The sequence below is a fragment of the Protopterus annectens genome, chromosome 4.part0 (genome assembly GCF_019279795.1).
Source record: "Protopterus annectens isolate FY-2018-M chromosome 4.part0, PAN1.0, whole genome shotgun sequence".
Taxonomy (NCBI): domain Eukaryota; kingdom Metazoa; phylum Chordata; order Ceratodontiformes; family Protopteridae; genus Protopterus; species Protopterus annectens.
In genome coordinates this window covers 1,525,137,583-1,525,159,102 of record NC_056733.1, presented here as the reverse complement: position 1 = coordinate 1,525,159,102, position 21,520 = coordinate 1,525,137,583, and the positions used below count along the sequence as shown (strand labels likewise).

At 36.9% G+C, this 21,520-nt stretch overlaps 1 protein-coding gene across 1 annotated transcript in view; it reads left to right on the top strand.

The window, feature by feature from the left end:
• The window catches only part of HTR4 (5-hydroxytryptamine receptor 4), a 3,476,249-nt gene extending 3,455,853 nt beyond the window's left edge, over window positions 1-20,396 (top strand). The window contains exon 8 of the mRNA XM_044069347.1: window positions 14,384-20,396. The gene's annotated coding sequence lies outside the window, so the exon portion shown is untranslated. The remainder of the gene's footprint in view (window positions 1-14,383) is intronic.
• The last annotated feature ends 1,124 nt before the right edge of the window (window positions 20,397-21,520 follow it).

Below are 21,520 nucleotides of genomic sequence, written 5' to 3'. Positions count from 1 at the left end.
GGTTTGTTGATCTGCAGGAGGTTTTGTTTTTTATATCTGAGTGAGCCGTTAGAGATATAGGGGTTTAGTGCAGTGGAGAGAGAGAGGGGCAGCTAGTAGGTTTGTGGATGAGCTTGTAGGCATTAATGAGTTTGAGCAAGGTCAAGTAATTTGGAAGTTCGAGCCATTATAGGGTATGGAGAGAGTGGCAGTGGTGGGAGAAGTTTTTTGAGTTGGTAGCGAATGTGCTTATTTTATTATATCATGATTCAAGCTTGGATTGCAGGCCCAATTGCAGATTGATTAACAGGGGGTGCCATATATAAGAGAGGGGAGAATGTAGGAAGATGCTAGGGGATTTTCTGGTGGAGGGGGAGAGATAGCGATTGTGCCTGTATAGAAGTCCCAGTTTATGGTGTTTTTTTAATGGAGGATTGAATATGGGTATCAAATATTAGGTGCTCGTCAATGATGAGTTTGGTGTTAGATACGAGTTTGTGTTAGATACAATTTAGATTGGGATGTTATCACTACTGATTTCTGAGAAAGTGCTTTTGTCTATTTGGGAGTTTCTTGAGGGGGAAAAGATCATAAGCTTAGTTTTATTAGTATTTAGGGCCAGATGGTTATTGTTCACCCAAGATTCTGTTTTAGAGAAAGCTGATTGAGTTTTTAGGAGTAGGTCAGAGGGGGTATTTGCAGAGCAGATGACAGTTGAGTCATCCGCATATTGGCTTATTGATGAGTCAGGGATGGCAAGGTGAAAGTTGTTGATAAATATATTGAAAAGAAGTGGCCCTAGAACAGAACCTTGTGGGACCCCAGTGTGGATGGGTTGAAAGGTGGAAGTTGAGGATTTCCATTCAAAGCTTGTTTACATTGAGAGAGGTAGCTTGAGAACCAGGCTAAGGAGGAGGTAGAGAGGTTGAGAGATGAGAGCTGATTTAAGTGTAGAGGATGGGAGACTGTGTCAAAAGCTTTGGATAGGTCTAGGAACAGGGAAGATACAAGTTTACCAGAGTCGTGAGCATGATTAATAGTTTTGAGAAAGGACAAGAGAGCAGTCATGGTACTGTGGCCATGGCAGAAGCCATGTTATGTATGGGTAAGAAGGTTGTTTAGGGTGAGATATAACATGAGTTGAGTATAAAGACATTTCTCTAGGATTTTTGTAAGAGGGGAAAGAATAGCTATAGGTCTGAAACTGGAGGTATCAGTGTTTTTGTCTCCTTTATGCAGTGGGATGATGTATGCTTGGCACCCAGATGGATGAGACATATGCTTCTTTGATGGATCTGTTGATTAAAGTAGAAATGGGAAGGGCTATGCTGTCAGCAGATAGTTTCAGGAAGTTGTAGGGAGATTATCGGGTGCATTCCAGATAGGTTTTAGTTGGAGTAGAAATTTTTTTATAGTAGAAGTGGGAATGGGTTCTAGGTTTAAGGGAAGTGTGTTGTTGGTGGGGGAGGGGGGAGGGGATTTTGTGTTGGGGGGGTGAGGAAAAGAGGAGGATAGTTTGGCTATGCAATCTATGAAAAAGGAGTTAAATTGAGTTGCAGTGTCAAGGTCATTAAGGTTTGGGTTTGGGCATGGGTTTTCTTTGTTACCAGGGTGAAGTTTGGGTTTGGGCATGGGTTTTCTTTGTTACCAGGGTGAAGGAGGGAGGAGATAGAGCCCCAGAACTTTCTTGGGTTGGTAGAGTGGTTGGTTTGATGGTAGCGGTAGTATAATTTACGAACTCTGATTATAAGTTTCTTTATAGAGTTATGAAGTTGTTTAAATTATAGTAAGTGTTTTGGTAGTTTGCTTTTTTGATATAGTTTCCAGGTTTTATCTCTTTGTAGCATGGCAAGTTTGGTTTCTTTAGATAGCCATGAGGAGGCCTTGGCTCTGTTACATTTGGTTCTTACAGGGGCATGGTTATTGAGAGTGTTTATGAATGTATAATTGAAGTAGGTAGTGGCAGTGTTGAGGGGGAGCATTCTAAGGGGTGACCAGTCAGTAAATCTTAGGCATGCAGGGAAAGTATAAGGGTTGAAGTGGGTGAGAGTGCATGTATGTATGTAGTGGTGGTGTTGGAGAGGGGAGGGGAGACAGTCAGCGAAATCTGGAAGGTGGTCACTAAGGGGGTCTGGAAGGATTCCTGAGTTTGAGATAAGGTTGAGATGGGATGTAAAGATGCAGTCAATGATGGTACCAGAGGACCCATCTTTGCTTGGTCTGGTAGGGGGATTTATGACTTGAGTGAAATTGAAGAGACTGAGTGATTGAGATGGGGCTTGTGTATTTATTGAGGCCCAATTTATGTTAGTGTCACCTAGGATGTAGGTTTCATTTCTTATGATGGAGGAAAACCAGAAGAGCATATCTTCTAGTATTGTGATGTTGTTACCGGGAGGTATATATAGGACAACTATACAAATGAATTTGTGATTGTTTAGTTTTAGCAGTGCAATAGTGATTTCAGTGTGTTTAAAGTTAGGGATAAGATTGGTGTAGGGAGTCAAGGTATGGGCAGAAGAGAAGAGTAAAGCAACACCTCAGCCTTTTTTGCTATGTCTGTCATTACAAATTATTTGGTAGCCTGGTGGGAGAATTGCATTGTACTTTATGGAGGGTTTGAGCCAGCTCTCTGAGATTTTATTTCTTAGGCTTTGGGCATTGAATGTGGCAAGATGTATTGCTTTATGGGTGTGACTGTGTGTGTGCTGGGAGTTGGGGGTGGAAACCGGGGGTGTGAGCCCTGACTTAGGGTGTATGTCTTCAGAGAGTGACAGCATGATCTGCTGAATGATGTGTGTGAGATGGCCTAGCATAGTAGTGGTGTATGAGTAAAGGAGTGGAAGAGGTTTGGTGGAGTGTGGCCTTGGGGGTGTGTATTGTGTTTGGAGGATGGCTAGTATAGTATGTTTGAATAGTAGGGTTGCGTTGAATGGGTAAAGTTCATGTGTTATGTTAGTAAAGGGTGGTGTGGATACTGATTGTATGGGTGCTATGGAGTGCATAGGGATGTATGGTTGGGGTGAGGTAGTTGAATGAGATAAATGAGATAGAAAAGTGAGGTAAGAGTGGTTGTTAGGAGTAGAACTAGGTATGGTGGAGTAGTCATGGTGTGGTGTTGGGTGGAGACTTTGGGAAAGTAATGAGTTTGAGGGCGTGTTCAAGTGTGATAGGAGGAATAGCAGAATGGGTGTGGTTTAAGGTGGGCTATATGTACAGGTAGTGGGGGTGGGTGGGAAATGGGGGCAAGGTAGGGGAGTAGAGTGAGCCTGAAGGGTGAATGGAGTGAGTCAGAGCCCTAGCAGAGGTGAGTGAGAGTCAATCAGTGAATACAGTGGTGCAGCAGTAGCGTTGTCACCTCACAGCAAGAGATTCTCCAGTTTGATTCTTACTTGGGGTGCCTTCTGTGCAGAGTCTGCAAGTCCTCCCTGCAGTCATGTGGGTTTCCTCTGGGTGCTCCAGTTTTCTTCCACATTACAAAGACATGCATCTGGAGCATTTCTCCCCGTGGCTCCACTGAAAATTGGCTTTGTTCCAAGTTGGACTTTCCCAGTTAACAAATGTTAAATAAAAAAATAAATAAATAAAAATAAAAAAAATACTGGTTCTAACTGGAGGTGGTGGCTGGACTATGGGAAAAAGGGGACAGTTTCAGAGAGAGTACATGCTAATTCTGGAGATGGGATGGAGGTAAGGTAGATTCTACAAGAGTTAAGCTACAGCTTGAATATAAGGTATGTGCATGGTCTGCAGCAGATGTGCAAGTGTAGCTAGGCTACAGCAATTGTATGGGGAGTCGTACTATCTTGTCATGTTTGTTTCAAATGGGCATGGATGTTCTGTAGGGTATATGTCTGTTGGGAAGGGTGAGTGGAGATAAGGGAGGAGTGGATGTTTGCTGCCACCTAATGGTGAGATACAGAAGGTACAGGTTGTTAGCAGTGGGGGAGAGGGTCCCTGTGACTGTGCACACTGTTGGTAATGCTTTAACAGCTGACAGTATGAATACAATCTGCACAAAATATATTGTAAAAGGAACTTTTATTTCTGACTTTTGTCATAATAATGTAAATTTATGATACTGTACTTAAAACGGGTCAATATGACATCAGTATAGCAAACAATTAAATGTCTACAAAACAAAATCAAGTTTTTTTTTCCTTTTCCATATTAAAATTTGAGGCAATATGTATGGACTGTGCTACAATAATTTGCATTTCACTGATATCAGTAGTACTTTAAATGTCCTAAATAGTGATAAATGATGCCAGGTAACATTCCCACGAGTATGCATCCATTTCTTGCTAAATAAATAAATACATACTGAATTATTTATAGGCCGTACTTGGTGACACAGGGGCACTTCTCTTGGAGTTCCTGTATTCATTTTGCAGTTTAAAATAAGTCATGCTGTGGGACTTGTTAAAATTCAATGTTTGTTCAGTAGAAATCTGTCCATTATATGTGTTTTATTGACTGCATATAGTTTGCAATAAAGTTTACAGGTTTTCAATTCATTCATTGCTACCACTCGTAAAATACCAGTTGCTGAATTTGCAAGTTTGTATAAGTACAACAGCATGTACAGTTACTACACTTAAATTCCAGTCATACCTCTCAATCTCTCAGAGTAAAAAATCTGGACAAACCCAAAACTACTGGTGGGAGTCAGACAAAGGCCTAAAAATAATTAGGGACAGATTTTAAATATTGCTTCTGTGAACTCAGATAGTTGCTAGAATAACAGGTTTTGCATTATTATGTATTTTCTGAGGGATATGAAGTGTGAAATTCATATTTCTGTCATTATTTATTATTATTCAATGACTTCAATCTTCATGTTGGTATCCATGATTCCATTGGAGTGGGTGGGGTTACATGATTATGTATGCAAATTTTATGTTAACCAGCATCCCAGTTTTTGGCCAGTTGTACCTACTTTTCATGGGCTATTGTCACCTTTGTCCAGATTTTTGATATTTCCGGGTTGAGTGGTATGCTTGGAGATCTTCTAATACTTCAGGGAGATGTTTGCTATCCCTTTCAGTCATTCCACTAATAATTGTATTAATTAATGCATTTTTGCAGTTAAAATTAGTTAATTGGGTTTGATTGTAGCAACTTGGCTAACTATGATGGTTTGTTTTGAGTATTCAATTACGTTAAGATAGAAGAGGAGGTGATAATTTACGGAGATATGGATATCACTGTTGACCACAAGTTGAAGAATAATATTATAAAGATTAAGTCAAAAATGTTCACATTAAATGTGATAATCCATGAATTAAAACTATTTTCCAACGTGTTAACAGTGTGTGCTAGATAGCTACAGGGCCATTACAGTTGTGAATTTCTGTAAGAGCAATATGACACTATTTTGCCTTAAGCAGAAGCAGTATGAAAATTGTAATAAAGCTGCTGAAACAAATAGACAGGTTTTATTTGTACAACAGGTTACTATGGATGACAAGGTTAAAAGCAAATGTTGAGCTTGAGTGGAGTATTAGAAGTAGAGGAATGATCAGTATGTTTGGACTTTGGAAAACAAACCTGGCTTTTTGGATTTAGTTTCTATGAAATTACTGGAAATCAAGAAATCTTACTGATTGCCACTTACTGTTGTTGAATGGACTACTACAAAGGCTAGTGTAATTTTAGTACAGTTTTTTACATGGTATGAGAAGGAATGTGTTTTATGGCAGATTTAGCCACCTGACAAAAATGTATTATTGAGGGTTATAAGGTACATGCAGAGCATAACTTCTCAGAAACAACGTTGTTGCAATGACTCCAGCTGAAAGAGACAAATACAGAGCATTGCAGGCATAAATTCAAGTGTAGACTGTCATTTCCTCCAGTGCTTAAAATGTCTTTTTTTAAGTAGGTATATTTGCATGCAGATGCAGATTTTCAGTCAGCAACTGGTTAATAGGTTTATAACAAATGAATAGGTGTTTGTATCACGTTGTTAGTATGGTGAGTAGAATGAGTTAAAAGAAGAGATTGGGTTTTCCAATTTACTTTAGAGAATATAATACATGATGAAAGATGTCTTTTTCTAATATCTCTTCAAGATGAGACTTGTGGGAACTGAATACATATTGAAAATTGGAATGGTATTTTGACTTTGGTGCTCTGTTCTTGGGGGCTGTCTGTATGGAGAAAGGATATTACTATTGGGATGGACAATATTTTGAGTCATTGTCTTTTATAGTTCTGTTGACTATGGTTATTTTTATACTAGGTTTACAATTATAGAGTCAAGAGAATATAATCTATGTGAGTGGATCTAAGGATATGGTGCTGGATACCATTGATATAATGAGGAGTTGTAGATTTGTTGTGCCATTTCTACACTTTATGTATATTTTCCCATGATGCCACAACAGTGAATAGATAAGATGACATTAAATGCTTAATGGACTTTAAGATACATGTTTGCATATGTTGTTAATTTTACTATAAAGTGAGTGGGCTCATTTATTGCATTTTTTTTAGAAATTTGGATATTAAAACCCTGTTAAAATGGGTAATATGTTTTAAGTATGTAAAGATGTGTGCACTTAGAATGTTCTGCCCCATTTAAAGTTAACACAATAGCTATAACAGAAGGTGTACTAAATGGACTTTTGGAACTTTATCGTGAAGCATATATGTATAAGTGTAGGTATTTTATAGTGGGATTATATTAAGGTAGATATATATCAGGTAGGTTTAAATTATGTTTTAAGAATGTGGATGAAACTGACTGGACAAAGGGGCCTGACAGTTTTATTTCTATGATGAGTCATATATATGATTAAGGTTGCTATTTTTATTATTGTATAGCAATACAAGAGAGTCCCAAATAAAGTTTTATTTCTATCTTTAGATTAATATATATTATGAGAAGTGGCATTTTGCATGTTATGTTTTGTATGTTTACAACAGTTGTATAATAAGTTACGCATGTTTGCATGTGATGCTTGCATAAATATTTCTAATAAAACTGTTTGACTGTTTGTCTACATTATTAGACTTATTATGTTAAAATTATTGTATGTGATGTTTCTATATTGTTTTCATAATTTTCCAGTGAATAGTAAAGATGATTTGAAAAAACGTTGACACAACATATGTTTTTCTTGAAAGAAAATATGGCTAAATGCCTTTCCTTATTTCTGATTTTTGTTCAGGGAGCCTCTCCCTGTAATCTCTTTCACTAATTACATTTCTAAGTAATAGCACTCACTTTATTACTCTTTCTTATGTCATAAGTAATTGTAGTATTAGTCACAGAATCTGTAATTCTTCAGCAAGCAGTTCATCATATTTCTTTTGTAAATATGCCCCACTCAACATATCTGCTATGTATAATTGTTTTCATCGTCTACATTTCACTTATACATCATGATTCTGCACATTAAATAACTTGCTTTACAGTTTCAGAGGAACCTCGGATGAAATGTTTTGAATATGCTTTGCAATGGTTTGTGATCTGTTTCTACCTTAACATCTTCACCACAGAAATGTTCTGTAGTTTTTCATATCAACAGACTATTGCTAACAGTTTCTTTCCTTCCAGAACATAGTTCTTTTGTGTAACTGTAAGTGATGCTAACCAATAGGTAGCTGGTCTATTTTCTTGTAGGATCATGAAGCTCATAACATTCTTATTTGCATCTAGCTGTGACACAGTTGGCTAACTGAAATCATAATAAATTAACATCACTGTTTCTGTACCTGGTTTCTTAAGCATTTTATATCTGCATTCCCAAACTGCATCTTTCTGCAGCACAATTTTAGAGTCATAGTTAACTCAGACATATTAGGTACAAAGTTTGCAATAGACCACATCATTCATAGAAGTACTCTAATGCTTGTGTGTCTTCCCATTTGCATGACTGCTCTGACTTTATCTAAATCAGGTTTTTACGTTTTGTATTGGAATATGACCAGTGGATGTGAGATATGTCAGTCTCATTTTACATTCGTTCCTGTTTATCTTGAAATTACATTCTCTTTCACCCTTGCGATCTAACCACACCAACCATGGGTAAATCCTGTGATACCATCACCCACTTGTGGGTTAATGCTACTATACAATGACATTAGTTAAGAAAAAAACTGCTTACTTTTCTTAACATGGTGTCAGTGTATAACAGAACTTTAATGTTATTCTGTTTGTTAAGGATCCATCTGATGTACTGTTCATGACATAAGTCACCTTACCCTATGAAATGCATATACATAGATAGATAGATAGATAGATAGATAGATAGATAGATAGATAGATAGATAGATAGATTTATATATATATATATATATATATATATATATATATATATATATATATACATATATAGCTAGATAGATAGATTTTATACTTCTACCTTTAATGTCTGTTTATTGTCTTCCCATCACTGCTCTTGTTCCTAAGGGGACATGTTTGCTAAAACAGTATTTTAGTATATTGTGTGATATACCACAAGACTGCTAAAACAGCCCTGTGGTATATCATACAATATGCTTGTACTTCTTCTTATGTCCTAGACTTTAAATAACTATTTCTGTTATCTTTCACTTTTGTAGCTAGCTAGTCTAATTTTGTAAAATATTAGAGTGTCAGAGGCTACTGCAGAATACCATCTGAAGCTTGTATAAGAAAAACATCTTTGCAGTGCAGCATGAAGGAGGACTGATCAAACCCCCTAGAGAAGCTCTTCAATATCCACCAGCAAGCAGGCTTTGTGCAGGGTGAATGGAGGATAGCAACAGTCACCCCCTGTACAAAAGTGTGCTGTCAGTGGACCCAGGTAATTATAGATCAATAACTCTGACAAGCCTTATCTGTAAAGATATAGAAAGGAATATTATGGAATTAATAAACAGGGACATAGGCAACCAACAGACTCTTCACCCAAGCCAGTTCAGTTTAGTCAATGGCAGATCCTGCCAATTTAACCTAGGCGACTTTTTTGAAAAGGTTACTAAATCAATGAATGAGAGACTTCTAGTGCACACTGCATATCTAGACCTCACACAGGCATTCAAAATCATTCCATTTGCAGGTATAGTTCACAAACTCACCCAGCTAAATGTGATTCCCTACCTAACACATTAGATAACAAACTGGATCACTAACAAAACTCAAGATATTACTGTTGGCTGCTTTGCCTTCTCAAAAAACTTCTCATTAGCAGTGTAGCCCAATGCTTAGTCCTCTAGGCCCCCCTCATAGGCATATATTTCTCAGAGGTCAAAACTAATGTTTTTTTTTTTTTTTTAACACCTCTGTTGAATTATTACTTGTGATATAGGCAAATTTACATTTATACAAAATTTGAGAATAGGCAAACTGTACATCAGCACCCTGATTGGAGAACGAACATTCTCCAACAGGGTATTAATGTACAAATAATGCCTGCTGACAAATGAGTCTGATACTTTACAGCAGCATATTAAGCTGCCATGGAGCTTGGACTGCAAAAAAAAAAAATAACGGCCGACAATATTTTTACGTTTACTAAGCAGCGGTTCTGCTGTTTAGCGGGCATAAAATGTAAAAAAAAAAAGAGAGAGAGCGAGAGAGACTGTTTGCCTGTTTGTGTCTGTGAGTGTGTGTGAGACAGAGAGATCGAGAGAGTGAGAGAGAAAGAAAGAATGATATTGTGTGACTGAATGCCTGTATGAAAGCAGAGGAGACTGTGTGTGTGAGAGACTGAGAGTGAGAACGATCTTGTGTGACTGAATGCATGTATGAAAGCAGAGGAGACTCTATGATAGATTGAGAAAGAGGGTGAGACCGATCTTGTATGAATGAATGTGTATATGAAAGCAGAGGAGACTGTGTGTTTATGTATGTCTTTGAAAGCAGAAGAGACTGTGTTTGTGAGTATGGGAGAGAGAGAATGGGCTCTGTGTAAAATTGTTGTGTTTTACTTGCTTATTATTTTTAAGCACTATATTATTTTTTATGTATATTTGATGTAAAATGCTTCCTCCAACACCATTAACATATATTACAGCAAGTTTGAAACATTAAGCAGAGGAACTATTTTACATTAAAAATATATAAAAAAATAATATAGTACTTAAAAAAATAAATAAGTAAGTAAAACAGAGCAATTTTACAGAGAACCCATTCTCTAAGCACAATAATGCCCCCCAGGGTGTGTGTTAATGTGTAATTAACAGCCTTCCAGGGTGTAGAGGCCCGACGCCTGAGTGATCTTTATTAACTTTCTCTGGCATTTTCATTGGTCTTTTCCTCATCCCTCGCCCTCTTTTCCTCAGCTTCTTAAGCACCTTCCTTTTTCAAATAACCTCTCTTATCATTCACTTTTAGCCAGATCAGTTGCCTTTTTTGGTGTTATATCATCCTTTCTTTTCCTTATAGTGGATTTCATTCCCTTCCTTGTGCCTTCTTTAATGCTGCCCCACAGCTGCTCCACTGTTCTCCCTTCCTGTCAACTTTTTAAATTATTTACTACAGTATTTCCAGGCAAATTAAATTCTACCCTGCTGTAATCCAAGATCTCACTATTGGGCCGAGGGTGATACACCGTACTATTGCTTGATCACAACTGATCAAGGTCTCTCCCACATATTAAACATGTTCACCCAATCATTTAGTGTTAAGAATATATAAAAGATTTTCTTTTTACTATTTGGGATCCTCACTTTTTGCTCAAGTTCGCCTTCCATTAAAACTTCTACTTGTGCCATCTCCCTGTTTACTCTAGATGTGATCAGTTCCTAGTTCACAGCTGGAAGATTAAGGTCTGCAGTTCTATTTTTCATTTCCCATTCACTACTCCTTCTTTCAGTCTGTCGTCATCCATCATTCTTGCATCTGTCAGTCTCTGTACAGCAGCACCAGGGCTCTCTTGCAAAGGCAGCATCTCACACTTTCTTTTCCTTCTTCTTCATCATCAGGCTGGTTTGTCCCATTTGAGCTTTAAACTTATCTATTATAGGGAAAAAGTGTAGACCTGACAATTAAGGAACCCTGGAAAAAAATGTTGAGGTTCAAAGGTTCTCTCTGCTGAGCGTTTCATCTACTTTAGCATAATATTGAAACCATAATCAGGTTTTGAAAGGCATTCAGTCTAGTTGCCTCTTTGTCCCTTGGTTATTCCCAAACTTGATACGCATCTATCTAGAGTTGAGAATTATCACCCAATCTCTGATCTTTGTGAATAGTCTCAAAATAATGTTATCTAGCTTTATTATTCCAGCAGAGACAGAATTTCTTCCAGGAAGGACTAGAACAGGGTACCTGCAAGCCAGCCTTAACTACACTACTGTCCAGGGACAACCTGGTTAGAGCCAGCACTGGCCATATCTTTGGATATCAAAAAAGACATTGAATTTGTTTGTCAGGCCTACCTCTGGAAAAATAATGGAGGGCATAAGCATTCCAGAAGCTTTTTACAAAACAGTGCAGGCATGGTCTGTACTTCCAGCTGTGTCTGAACTCACCAATGACATCTTGTCAAAAGCGTTTTCACTTTGAAAAGGGGTGAGGTAAGGATACCTGTTCTTCCTGGCTCATTTCCTTTTAATGACTAAACTACTAGCCTGCACTTTACAATCCAATGTACTGAGAAAAAGGTGTCTCTCTGATGGGACAGAAGCAAAATGTCTTTAGTATGCTGATGACTGGCTGCTGTACCTAGAGACGAGGTACATGACATCTTTACTCAGGAACTTTTCTTATCCTTTTTTCCCTGTCTGGACTAAAGATTACCTTTAGAAAGACTGAAATGCTCCCTGCTAACCCAGGTGCAGTGCGAGTTAAGGATTCAGGGCAACAAGCATGTTTCTGGTGGAATAAGCAAGGCCATGATATGTTAGAATTACAATACATTCTGTTCCTTGCCTTATTTTAAACTAACTCCTCACTGGGCAAGCTTTCTGTTTGCTGCAAGTGTGTGTAGCTTAAAATTCTGCCTGCTAGGATGAAAAGAAGAGGACAAGATGTATTTCATGTCACCAGTATTTTATATTATGCAGTGAGTCTCCAGAAGGACTTATGGTTATATTTCTCTGATCAAGTTTGGAGAATCTTCTTCCCATGCAAATGTAGGCACAGGCAGTCCCTTGCATAAAACCTATCCCTTCACCATATTATTTCATATCCCTGGTTATGGCATGAGTCATTCGGAGAGCTACTGAACTCTAATTATGTTTTTATTTCCCTATTTTCATGTAACACTGACAGAAGCTCTAAGAAGACTACTGTGTTACCTTCCTTGTTCTCTGTTATACTACTTCAGCTATATTAGCAGTCATTACATTTATTGCTAAAAAAGCTAGCGGATAGAGAATGTTAGTATGAGGGTTGGCTTAATAGTTAAGGTCTTTACCTCACAGTCACAAGGTTTGATTCTGGCCTCTGGTTACTGGCTAAGCTTGTAATTGTCTGCAGACTGATTGCTTAGTAGTTATCTATGAACATTTTCTACATTGAGGGAGGGGTTGGCATAATAATTGAAGTTATTACCTTACAAGCACAAGGTACAGGGCTTGATTTTCATAAAAGGGGAAATTGGCTGGGCTTAAAATGGCCCACAGGGGTAGTTAGCCTAGTACTTTCCTATGAATCTATGAATTGTCCTTCCTAATAAAACATACATTTAGTATGATACATAGACTGTTGGCCACCTGTCTCATCTAATCCAACCAAATCTTCTGCCTCAAGTTTATAATGTATACTTTGCACATATTATATTTTTTCTACTCATTATTTAGGGGTTTATTTCTATTTGTCATACTCATTGTGTTAAATGTGAGCATGCAACAACACACACCTTCACTTCAGGTAGTGCTGTGAATGGGAACTACAGCTGTCTAAAAACTACCTCACCAAATGCAGATGTACTTCCATATGTGAGAACTATATGATGATCACTGAGTAGCTGTCTGTTGTATCCTAGGAGACAAATTCAAAGTGTATTTATTGCTTAATAGCTACTTTGATTATATTTTTAATGCTAGTGCCACCATTCAATATCATTGTTATAACAAAATGTTTCATTAAATGGCTAGTCATAAAACTGGCTTAGCAGCAGATTCTAAATTGAACTTCTAAATGGATAATTTTTCACTTGCTTGTCCATTTTCAGGTATGATTGGACATTTTAGGGTATATGATTAAGGTTGCAATCTGCTAATGATCATTCATCAGTAGTCATAGGTTTGATTCCCTCAGTCTCCATTTGCCCAGTATATATGATTCTGACTAAGTTTGATATGCTGGTGAACAAAATGGAAAATACAAATGTAAATATTGCAAGTACATTTGGTTACACCATAAAAACTCTCCTTTTCAACAATACTCTTGTCCAAGTTATAACAATTGGTATATTAGCATGGCAGAAATAAAAAGTTGAAGACATGATGTATGTTCCAGCTGCATCAGCATTTATTTCAAATTGTGCCACATAACAGGAAATAAGACATTGTTAATGAATATATCAGACCCACTAGCAATAAGCCTCAACACATCTGACCAACCTGGTTAACAAATATATAAATAAAAAGTAAATAAATACTGTTATATGTCTGAAATAAAAAGGCATATGAGTGCTACAAGCTATAAGAACATATATTTTATAGTGTCATACAACAGAAAGTTATATAACATGAATAATACATTAGCTTAAGTTGTGAACTTAAGGATACACTTTATATATTTCGCCCTATTCATTTTAGACAAAGTTCCCACTGACTAGGGTTTGATGGTGAGTTGAAATATAGCTGGATTCCCTCTATCCGAATGCCGGAAACATAAAAGTTAAACTAGTTAATCTATTCTCCAACAATTTCAGTTTGTCAGGGATCTTCTTTGAAACTTGCAGGGCAAAGTTTTATGTCACGTAAGAAAAAAATTCCTTGAGGCTCTCACCGATTAAAAGGACAAAAAGTGGCAATGACCACTGGTACCTGTCACACTAAAGTAAAAGCAATGACAGAAGAGACAGCCAATGGGGTAGAAAAAAAAACAGATTAAATGCACTTAGAGATCTTCAGAATTATCAGTATCTTATCAGTATATAATAAAAAATAAATAAAAAGAGAGTGGGCCAGAATGAAGACGCCCTGAACAGTTTACTGACCAATTAACTACTTTACAAAAGGGAGATTAGAAACTTTGCAATAGAATGGTAGATTATGAGGCCACACAGGAAGATGTTATACTGAAGTTTACTGAACTGGAGGATCATGCATGTCATGCTTGTGCGTGTGTGCGTGCGTGTGTGTATTTATGCATGTGTTTGTGTGTTTAGCTCTGCTTTATATTCTATATCATAAATCTAAATGCAAGACTTCAGACTGTATCTGTAGTGATGTATTACTCTATTCACCATCTTCTATGTATTTCTTTAGCTAATCTTTCTTTATTTTTTATCTCTCCCAGATATAGAGTTCTACACAACGGACATCATCAAGATCTGGAGAAACTTTCCATTCACAATGATCCTGAATCCCAGGAATCATGTTTCTGATCAAATCCAAATGGGGACATGATGAATGAAAATTAAGAGCTGACTATGGCCAGTGATCTAAGGAATACAACAACAACAACTGAATGGGCTAAAAAATACAAACTCTGTAGTCATCCATGGTGGGAGGAGGGGAAATATATGCTTATATTTCTGCATCATGTTGCATTATCAAAATGTTGTCCTCAACTGTATATTTTGTGGTCAGAAATCATTCCATTTTATGATTCAGGTTTTTTCCAGCCATTCAGTCATTATGAATGGAGTTATTACTTGAGCCAAACAAATATATGTGGATCTGCAGATCAGATTCTCACCAAAGAACACTAGAGAAATAACAGTTTATTCACTGTTGTTAAAAAAACATGGAATAAGGAATGTGCAGCACATCTGTGTGTTCATCGCTGTGGCAATGTGCTTAGTATATATTTGAAATATCAAGTGTTAAGTGCAAATTCTGTGGCTGGTGTTGCATGCTGTGGTGAAAGGGAGGGTTTTTATCAGATTTTTCTGCCCTGCATGTTGCCTCCAGTCACTCAGGTCTACAGGTGTGTTAGTCCGCGGTGCACAGCCCAGAGTGGGGTTACTGTGATATGTTAGTTAAACCAATGGTTCACTGTTAGGTGCTATTTTGACCATGGGTATGACAAACAAAGGTAGCCCCATTCTGGAGTGCCTTATTTCTAATCATCAGAGATGGCAGGAATATGTATTTTAAATAACTGTTTCTTTTTTTACCTATTTAAAGACATGGTTATGTTAAACCTCTGAAGGTCCATTTGACTGAGACTTTTCAGTCATAAATGTGACCCTCATTTACACCAAGCAATGAGTATATTTTCTTGGTGCTTGTGCATAATGAAAAGAAAGGAGTGCTGATGTTCTTTAGAGATGAAAAGAACTTAATTAAATGCAGTTAACTTTGATATATTGTATAGCATTCTACAGTTAAATCCAGAAATAATTATTCCTTCAAACAGTTGTCAGATTAATGCAGCTACAACATTCGCTTACATCATTTTACTTGAATTAACCTCCAATATATGCATAATGTATGGGTCAAGTGTCCAGAACCTTTGAGAGAATGTTTAGGTTTTAGCATGAACAAAATGAGTCACCTCTATTAGTCTAGAATCAAATGTTACTGGCTAAAAATATGTTATATGGAGTTTACATCCAAAAGCACTGTGGAGCATTTCACTTAAAGTGAAAGAACAACACAAACTTATACCCCTTCCATATCCAGCAATAGATGCAATGGATAATAAGCACTGCTAGATTGTAGCCTTCTGAGTGGCTTCTGTAAGGTATTATCTTTTAGTGTTTTGGTGTTTGTTATGTTTGTTTCCTGTTGCTTAAATAGACTGTTTCACAGCCTTGTGTATTCTTACAAATGCACAGAATATCTGTGTTAAAATAACAAAAAGTATTGCACAATCTATGTCTGTGAAATATACTAACCAGTTTTCCAAAGACCCATGTATATGGCAGGGTACTGCCTGTGATAACTTAAAAGTTTGATGGACATCTTTTGCAGCAGTGAAGCAAACTGTTCTAAGACATTTTTAGCATCTATAGTGTCATAAATTGAAGAAAATGTGACGGCCAAGTTAAATCTAATAAAGGTTAGAAAAGACACAGACTGAGTTTAAAGCACTGCTGCTCTTGATACTGTAATTGATGCAAACCTTGGAAAAACACCAATTCAATAACTAAAAATGGAAACAGTAGTATATAAGCACATTTATGTAAGACAGGATCAATGGAAAGGCTAAAATGTCCCGCTCACAATAAAATCTGCAGTATCCATAATAGGCAACAGGCCAGTAAAGCCATTTTTGTCTAGAAGTGCTTACCTGCAGTGAACAGTGACTAGTGATACCTGTTCCATTCCTTTCATATGGGGTACAATGCTGTGACATTTTAAGAGGGCACTTCATGCCAGAATCGTGCAGTATTAATGCAAGCAAATATATCATACCAAACTGTGATGCCCTTGTTTTTCAGCAGTTCATGGAAAATAAAAATACCCAGAGTAAGTGACTATTAGGTTCATCCAGTCTACTCACCAACTTTTTCACTAACTTCCCTCTGGCAGCCCTAGCTGGTTACTGGTGTCATGTCCTTGTGCTTTGTGCATGTCTGTTTTGATATATATCAACACGTACATCCCTGTATGCTTGAAACATCTGCTACTTTTGCTGACATTCTGCTCCATACATCCACCAGCACTGGGAAGAAGAATGCAACCACAGGTATCTGCGTGCATCACTTTACACTGATTTTTTTTTTCATAATTTAAGATGCATTTCCTTACTTTGCCATTTCATCCATGACAGATACTTGTAAATCATTAATATGTTATTGCTTCCCTTCTTGTCTTCCAGCTTATATATTTTTGAGATGTCTCAGGTTTGCATGCAAGATTCTTCATGAAAGAACTGCACAATTTTAGGGGTCCTTCACCTAGCTGCTCCCATATTTTTTTCCTTGCTAAGCTGCAGTCACTAGATGTAAACTCATCACAAAGAAATGTAGTGTATAGCTGCAGTCATCACACATGACCAGAGCCTCAGCTAGACCTACACACCTGTGCATCTCTTTATCCCAGGCACACTTTCCACTGCATCATTATACAGCTGGCAGGGGGCGTAATTTCTTTGCAACTATGGTTGCCCCCCCCTTTTCTATACTTGGATCTGGGGAACTAATGCACCATTCTGAATATTTAGCACTGGGCTCCAGCTGCTATACTGTTCGTCATGATGGACATAAATGTATGACGGTTTCTTTAGTTCAGCTCTGCATACAGCTCTCTTTGGTACGTGAGACTAAACATCAAAATCTCCTGTTACACGTTTTAAATACCGCAGGATTGTGCCAGCTTGTTGAGCAGCGTTAGGTAATAACGAAGACATCATGGTTTTGGTTACCATTACTTCACGGCTTTGATTGAACTGTTGTTGACAGTCAGCCAAAGAGCATTACACATAACTGTTTAAATGTTGCAACATTCTTTCTGAATTTTATTCCTAATATCATGAATAGCAGCCAATCAATGATGATCACTGCTACTTGCTCTAGTTCTCCATAACATAATGTGGAACTTCACCCTATAAAACTTCAGAAAATGTGTACACAAAAGCTTCAGTACAATTTTATACAGCAAAATGATTTAGCATCAAGGACAAATTAATTAATGTATTTCTGTGTTCATCTTGGACTAGAGATTTTTATTCTTGTTTTTTCTCCCAAACGTTCAGGTATTCTACAATGAATCCAAATCATGTACAGAAATGTAAGTGTAAAAATAAAGGAAACAAAAGATCATTCTATTTATTATTTAAAATTGATTGAACTATATTTAATGAGCTTCTGATCTAAACCTTGGAGCTCAGATTATATTATTATATGTTATATGTTACTATGTGACAGCTATTTATAATAAGTTGATATAACAAGTGTTACTAGAGTATGTTTAGAATTCAGAACAATTCACTTGAGATCCTGTGTGAGTAACATTATGATAGACATCTTATCTTATCCCTCATGTTTAAGGACAGCCTTACTTAAATGCTAGTCTTCATCTTGTCCAGTAAATTTATTATTTTAAAAAGAAGCAAGATGGATCTATGCAATAGATTTGTCAGCAGGGAAAATAAATTCAACAAGTTTCAAATAAGCATTTAATATACTACTATGAAGGCCAGTATTTGACTTTAAGGGATATACTACTTATAACACTATGTTGTTGCTGTACAGAATCACGGATATTTTCAAAAGCCTGATGAGCTTCTGATAATGGGACAATATTTGCTCTTCTTACCTGCTTTAATCTATGATATGGGAAGATATGGGGTTTCTGTTGCTGTGTTGTCACTACTGAAATATTGCTTTTGCATTGTTGCTTGGATGATCTGTTCCTTTTTATATTGATCTTGTCCACTAAAATATAATGTAATACAAAATTTGCTTAATCAGAAAAATACATGTGTATGTAACTTTGGTAGTGGTATTTGTTACCATTAATTACTTAACCTCTCCCAAAGATTGTTCTTCTGTAGGTTGCCACAATTGGTTACCTACTCAGGAGTAAATACTTCCACATCATATACCTATTTCATTCAGTTATGGTACTGTGAGTAATAGTTTCTTTCTGCAGACTTGTAGGACTATATATATATATATATATATATATATATATATATATATATATATATATATATATATATATATCTAAGCTAAACAGTTTGTAATGTTGAAACTGTACAGATGCTCAGAAAAATCAGTGTCCCTTAAATACTTCACTTTTTTTGGACAGGAAAATTTGAAATACTAGTTTCTATGTCTGAAACAAAAATGTCAAATCTGAAGGATGTGAACAACTCAATGAGTGATGGATGATACATTATTCATAAAGCTGTTGCTGGATTAAAAAACGTTTGTAACAGAATGACTGACTATTCCTTGCAAGCTAGGGTGGGGTGGCTTGGGCAGTTATAGCATGGATCTCCTATGGGATAACAAGATATGTAAGAGCATATAAGAACACAAGATATGGCTGAGCATATTCAGTAAGTAAGAAGTTAGAGCAGCAACTTCAATTTCCATATATTGGCAGGAATAAACATGACAGCATGAAAATGTGACAACCTTATGGACAGCGATAATTGTGAGAATGTTTATGCGACAACCTTGTGGGCAGCGACGATTGTGAGAATGTTTATGCGACAACCTTATGGGCAGCGACGATTGTGAGAATGTTTATGCGACAACCTTATGGGAAGAGAAGATTGTGAGAAAGTTTGAAGAATGACATTATGAGGTAGGAGAATGCATGGGGAATATATGACCAAGTGATATGCTCTGGTATTATAGAAAATAAAACTCAGATGGTGAATTTACTTACTGGGACCTAGCTCTCGAATTGTTATCTGCTGAAAGCATCAGTTTGATGTATACATCTCTGAGAAAATATTAGCCATGACATGAGGACTTAAATCTTTTTTCTAGGACGATCCACCTTCCATAACCAGGTGCAGCCAGTAAGTTTGCCATAGCAGCTTTAAACCAAAGGAATAGTATTTCAGTATGTACTGCCCTCTAGCTGTTTAATGAAATCTGTGGGGTCTAGAAATAGAAACAGCCTAAGAGAATGGGAATATTTTTATGAATAAGGAATCCACAGCCCCACCACAATTTATGAAATGCCTACAGGTAATGCAAGGTATATATCCCCTTTCAAAGTCAGTGCATTGCAGACATAAATAGTTTTACTGGGTTTTACCTTATTCTTTAATCTTGGATTTTTGTAAGACACAAAAGAGTGTGGGTAAAACCACCAGATGGTGTGCTTATCACACCTCACCCCACAAACTCTGAAGTGCCTCACTTTGCTTTCAATATGTTTGGAGTAATGCTTACAAGATCTAAATACATGGTGATTTTGAAAAACATGTCACAGTGTTCCATTATCATGCTATTTTGTTTCAGCCTCTCTGGAGGCAGGAATGTATGCCATTTATTAAAGTATCTTAGTATGGTTCTCTGCTGAGCCTCTGATATGCATGCTACTTGTACCAGTTAAAGCTGTTCATTTGTAAGCATTTTAAATCAATATTTTATGTGGAAATGTAACTATTTCTGGTCCAAGTTCAACTGCTATGTTTTGTGCACACTTTAAAGCTTTTGTGATGTCAACATAAGCATGCCTACAGCAGTTCTTGTGTTGATGAAAGGGGGTACAATAGTAACTGCACAATATATTGACAGAATGATTGTTGTTTAGACATGAAAAGTTACTCAAATGTATACATGTGATAAGGGGGAAATATTGTTGGTAATCCATGTAATAACAAAAGAAACAGTTTTAAACAATCTACTTATTTTTTATTTTGATTAAAATGGCTGCAATGACATATGCTAGAATGCAAAGTCTTGCTTGTCTGTTTATTTTCCTTTTTCTGCCTTGTCTGTTTGTCCCAAAGCAAAGTAGTTATTTTCTTGAAATACCCTGATATTAGATTTGATCATTGTTTTGGAATGTTGTAACCCATGAACTTTTAACAAGATTCTATCCTTCCCACATCAGAAAATAAAACAGTTGCTTTGCAAAAAGGAAAAGTACCTTGTTTCCGAGAGAGTGAGTTTCTCAAGGATAATTCTTTCCATCTCTACGTATGGCAATACTGTTCCCAGCAATGGTTGTAGGTCCATTTAAAAAAATTGACGCATTTTGAGACATTTTGCCACTGCTGCATTCTGGACTGTTCCCTAAATCCTCCCACTTGTTTGTTATATTCCTTTATAGAGTGACTGCTTATTTCCATTCAAAAACAAGCATGTTGATTGGACAGCCCAAACAGTGTACCTGTTATAAATCAAGCATATACCAACAGAAAAAAGTCTGGCCACTGAAGTAACATAGAGCAGCCAGACATTCTATTGGTATATGCTGGGGGAAAGCAAAATATGAGAAAAATCAGATATGTTCTGCAAAACTGAAGACACAGAAATATACCTGATTTCCTTGTATTTCTCCACTGCCCCTTGTAAAATCCTACACTGATGTACAGTGCAAGCATAAGAATGCAAGTCCCACACACATGTGCAGTACATCAGCCCACAGAAGACAATGAGGATGAAGACTAAAGTGCTGTTATACAGACATTACGTAAGAAAGGTAAGCAAGTTCTTTCTTAAATAATGTCAGTGGATAAAAGCAATATTCCACTCCTGTTTGTACGTATATCAGGATTTACCCACGGCTGGCTTTGTTTAACCACACCAATCATGGGTAAATCCTAATATACTCATGCATAAGTAGCTACTTGTGTTGTCCATGTCATTAGGTATCCAGCTGAATATTTCTGCCTCAGCTTTAGATTACAGCTTGCCTCCTTCCCTCTCTTCATTCGTCCTTCCACTTTCCTTACTATCCTTTTTGTCTGCTTTTTTTAATATCACCCTCTTATTCATCTTCTTCCTCCGCTTCTTCTTCTCTTTACTTCGGCTAGAAAGTCTGTTACCTGAATTTATCACACAGTCTTTCA